A 5,068-nucleotide genomic window follows, 5' to 3' on the forward strand; every position below is an offset into this window, starting at 1 on the left:
GGAGGCGGATAGGCGGTCACGGAGGTCCCGCCGTCTGGTCCGCGGGCCAATTACCTCCAGCCGAGCGGATATGAATTTATAAGCACCTTGGACGAGATGGCGGAGCCTTATTCGACTTCCAGCACCTCGGCTTAGCATTTTCCACGGCCCGCTGATCTTCCAGAAGACGTCCAGCCGGTTCTCCGGGTGCTTTCCTCCTAACCTTTAGGGCCGGCCGAGGCTTCCAGCACCCCGGCTAAGCTTTTTCCAGGGCCCGCTGAGCTTCCAGGGGACCTCCAGCCGGTTCTCAGGGTGCCTCGCGCCTCGCTTTGTGAGCCGGCCGAGGCTTCCAGCACCTCGGCCGAGCCTTTCCCACGGCCCGCTGAGCTTCCAGGGAACCTCCAGCCGGTTCTCCTGGTGCTTTCTTCCTAACTCTTGACACCCGAGGAGGCTTCCGGCACCTCGGCTGAGCGTTTCCCACGGCCCGTTGATCTCCCGGAGGTCGTAACGGGGAATTACCTCCCTCTCGCGGACACGGCAAGAAAATACACCGCCTCTCGCACTTAGCGCACACACGCATGGCTCTGCGTCCGATGACACTCTGCGGGGCTAAACGGCGGGAGTAACTGTGACTCTCTTAAGGTAGGCTCACTTGACATTTTTTTAACGGTTCGTGGAGGCGACCGGGAGCACCGGGAAGCCATGAGCACGCGCAGAGCGGCCGAATAATGCTCCGGCAGCCCCGGGTGATTACTAAGAGGCTCCCCGGCCGGCCTCGCGGAGCTCTGACTGTCCTCCGCGGGACTTCCAGCGGCCGGTGCGCTCACACACCACCCCCCGGCACCACCGGGAGGCCGTGCGCATGCGCCGAGTGGCCGAAAATAGCTCCAAGCCCAGCGGATCGGCGCTCTATAAGCCCCGCGGATGAGATCTCGGAGCCTCATTCGACTTCCGGGACCACCAAGAGGCCGTGCGCACGCGCCCAGTGGCCGGAAATAGCTCCGGCCCAGCGGGTCGGCACTTTACAAGCACCGCCGATGAGATCGCGGAGCCGCGTTCGACTTCCAGCGGGCTGCACGGGCATGACGAGCGGCGCTGGTGACCGTCCAGCTCCGTCCGGTACCTTGCACGGCCCGCTTCTCCCCCCGCGCAGTGCCGCTGTGGCGGGGAATTGCCTCCCTCTGGCGGACGCGGTGAGAAATTACCCAGCCGGCCAAACGGCGGGAGTAACTGTGACTCTCTTAAGGTAGGCTGACTTGACGTCTTTTTAAAGATGGGTGGAGGACCCAGGGGACTTCCAGCCGGTTCTCGGGGGTGCGTTGCTCCTCACTTTTGACGCCCGAGGAGGCTTCCGGCACCTCGGCTAAGCGTTTTCCACAGCCCGCTGCGCTTCCGGAAGACTTCCAGCCGGTTCTCCGGGAGCTCCCCTCCCAGCTTGTTAAGCCGACCGAGGCTTCCAGCACCTCGGCTAAGCATTTTCCACGGCCGGCCGAGCTTCCAGCGGACCTCCAGCCGGTTCTCCCGGTGCTTTCCTCCTCACATTTTAAGCCGGCCGAGGCTTCCAGCGCCTTGGCTAAGCGTTTTCCACGGCCCACTGAGCTTCCAGGGGACCTCCAGCCGGTTCTCCTGGTGCTTTCTTCCTAACTCTTGACGCCCGAGGAGGCTTCCAGCACCTCGGTTGAGCGTTTCCCACGGCCCGTTGATCTCCCGGAGGTCGTAACGGGGAATTACCTCCCTCTCGCGGACACGGAGAGTAAATACACTGCCTCTCGCACTTAGCGCACACTCGCATGGCTCCGCGTCCGATGACACGTTAAGCGGCCAAACGGCGGGAGTAACTATGACTCTCTTAAGGTAGGCTCACTTGAGATTTGTTTGAACGGTTAGTGGAGGCGACCGGGACCACCAGGAGGCCGTGCGCACGGGCAGAGCAGCCGAATGATGCTCCGGTGGCCCCGGGTGATTACTAAGAGGCTCCCCGGCCGGCCTCGCGGAGCTCTGAGTGTCCTCCGCGGGACTTCCAGCGGGCGGTGTGTTCACGCACCACCCCCCCGGCACCACCGGTGGCCGGAAATAGCACTGGCCGAGCACTTTACAAGCACCGCGGATGAGATCGCGGAGCCACATTCGACTTCCGGCGGCCGGCGCGCACGGCGAGCGGCGCCGGTGACCGTCCAGTTCCACCTGGTACCTTGCACGGCTCTCATCTACCCCCCGCACGGACTTCCGAGCGCTCGGGGAGACGCTCGGAAGCTGCCGGTGCCGCTGTGGCGGGGAATTGCCTCCCTCTGGCGGACGCGGCGAGTAAAAACACCACCTCTCGCACTTAGCGCACACTCTCGCGTTGCTACGCCTCCCGTGACACTTTAAGCGGCCGAACGGCAGGAGTAACTCTAACTCTCTTAAGGTAGGCTCACTTGACATTTTTTTAATGGTTCGCGGAGGCGACCGGGACCACCGGGAGGCCGTGCACACGGGCCGGGTAGCCGCAAATAGCTCATAGACCAGCGGATCGGCTGTTTGGAAGCACCGCGGATGAGATCGCGGAGCCTCGTTTGACTTCCAGCGGCCGGCGCGCTCACGCACGCCGCCCGGCACCACCGGGAGGCCGTGCGCACGCGCCGAGTGGCCGAAAATAGCCCCGGCCCAGCGGTTCGGCGCTTTACAAGCACCGCAGATGAGATCGCGGGGCCGCATTTGACTTCCGGCAGCCAGCGCGCACGGCGAGCAGCGCCGGTGACCGTCCAGCTCCACCTGGTACCTTGCACGGCTCTCATCTTCCCCCCGCACGGACTTCCGAGCGCTCGGGGAGACGCTCGGAAGCTGCCGGTGCCGTTGGAGCGGGGAAATACCTCCCTCTGCCGGACACGGCGGGAAAATACACCCCCTCTCGCACTTAGCGCACACTTACTTGCATGGCTCCGCTTCCGATGACACTTTGAGCGGCCAAACGGCGGGAGTAACTCTAACTCTCTTACTTGACATTTTTTTTTAACGGTTCGTGGAGGCGACCGGGACCACCGGGAGGCCGTGCGCGCGCGCAGAGCGGCCGAACAATGCTCCGGCGGCCCCGGGTGATTACTAAGAGGCTCCCCGGTTGGCGTCGCGGAGCTCTGACTGTCCTCCGCGGGACTTCCAGCGGCCGGTGCGCTCACGCACCACCCCCGGCACCGCCGAGAGGCCGTGCGCATGCGCCGAGTGGCCGAAAATAGCTCCAAGACCAGCGGATCGGCTGTTTGTAAGCACCGCGGATGAGATTGCGGAGCCTCATTCGACTTCAGGCGGCCGTGCGCACGTGCGAAGCGGCCGAACAATGCTCCGGCGGGCCCGGGTGATTGCTAAGAGGCTCCCCGGCCAGCCTAGCGGAGCTTCGACGGTCCTCCGCGGGACTTCCGGCAGCCGGCCGGAGCCTCGGGACGGCTGCTGCACTCCCTAATAAGACCCCGCGGACCCCCGCGAGCCGACCGCGGGCCGAACGCTCGGTGCCACGGGTGACCCGTGGTACCTCACGTGCCAAGGCGGACGCGTGACGGCGCGGGAGTCCTCGGCACTATATCATCATCACGTATATAGTCAAATAATGTAAAATCACCGTTAGTTTATTATTATATTTATATTGTTTATACGTGATGTTAATATTTATATAATTATTACGTATATAATACTATTACACTTGTTATCGTTATACGGTACAATATCAGCAGAAGTTGGCCTGGGCTCCGGGGGAAGAGGCCGATTTTTCGCCATCGCGGCCGACCGGGGAACCGGCCGAGGCGGACGCATCGCGGCGCGAGAGCCGTTGGCACTTAGAAAATTTTTCGCCAACCCGGGCTCCGGGGGAAGAGGCCGGATTTTCGCCATTCGTGGCCGACCGGGGAACCGGCGAAGGCGGTGTTGGAAATGATATACTTTTTATCATTGGATTCTATGTATCTACTTTAGTGTGCAAGATTCTCCGCAGTATGTGACCATCTGGCTTCGTGAAAATGACTTGGGGGCATATGGCCGGCTAATGACTGGAGCCATTAGCCGCGCTATACAATAAGCCCCACAGTTAGCTAGACATGATCAGATCATGAGATTGTCATGGGATGGCTGAAGCAGACACACAGACTATGTCTTTGTTAAGCTAATGGTCATGAGACGTCCATACTGCTCTGACCATAAGAGTATCTCCTTTATTCTGTGGTAATGAGATAATAATTATGTCCTTCCTGTTTGGAAACCTACTCGATCATGTACACTTGCCCCTTTGTTTCTCTCTCAATAAAAGGCACGGCTAAACTCAAAGCAGATCGCGGATCTCAGCCACACTTGCTGTGTGTCTGGGGTGCGTCCTTCTGCGCAGAAGAAAACGCTAAGCCAAAAAGACCTACCGTCTCTGAGATTGATTTCAGATAAATGTTGTCAACCCAACATTTTTGGGGGCTCGTCCGGGATTTCCTGAAAGTCTGCTCGCTGATCCGAGGAGTGTTGAAGACGCCGAATCCGTGCACGGCAGGGGTCAAAAGACGCCTGAAGAAAGTCCTGGGGAGCGACGTTCATCCACCAGGCCGGCGAAGTCCAGTTCAGCACCTCTCGGCGGTGACGATTGACGGAATCTTCAAGAGGAATCTCTCGGAGACTTGGTGAGATCTCTTTATTTGGCCGCGTGGTTGGGGTATTTCAGTCCCCAGAAAAAGGGTACCCGGGTAAGGGCGGCGGAGTCCTTGTGAATTCCAAATAATAGGAATTCGGTCTACAGATGTACTTGTAGACGTAAATACACCTCGTTGTGTTAAGAAAATTCCGTGGTGTGAATGGTAGCACGTATCACTCGGTATTGTGCTGCATGTAACATAGTGGGAAGAAATAACGAATTGCTGTGGAAGCACAGGCAAGAATTCCTCACCAGGAAACTGGTCGAAGCAGGAATTACCACAGAAGGTCGTTATCCCACTAAAGAAACATTCCAACTTTAGAAATCCCTAGGATTTGACAGTTGGACCAAATTGATTAAAATGGGGGGCCGTCAAAGTGTTACTGACAAGGTATCAGGAGATGAAAAATATATGTTAAATAACTTTCCAGACAGTATCGAATGGTTGAC

Source organism: Syngnathus scovelli, chromosome 19 (genome assembly GCF_024217435.2).
Source record: "Syngnathus scovelli strain Florida chromosome 19, RoL_Ssco_1.2, whole genome shotgun sequence".
In the NCBI taxonomy this organism is placed as follows: Eukaryota; Metazoa; Chordata; class Actinopteri; order Syngnathiformes; family Syngnathidae; genus Syngnathus; species Syngnathus scovelli.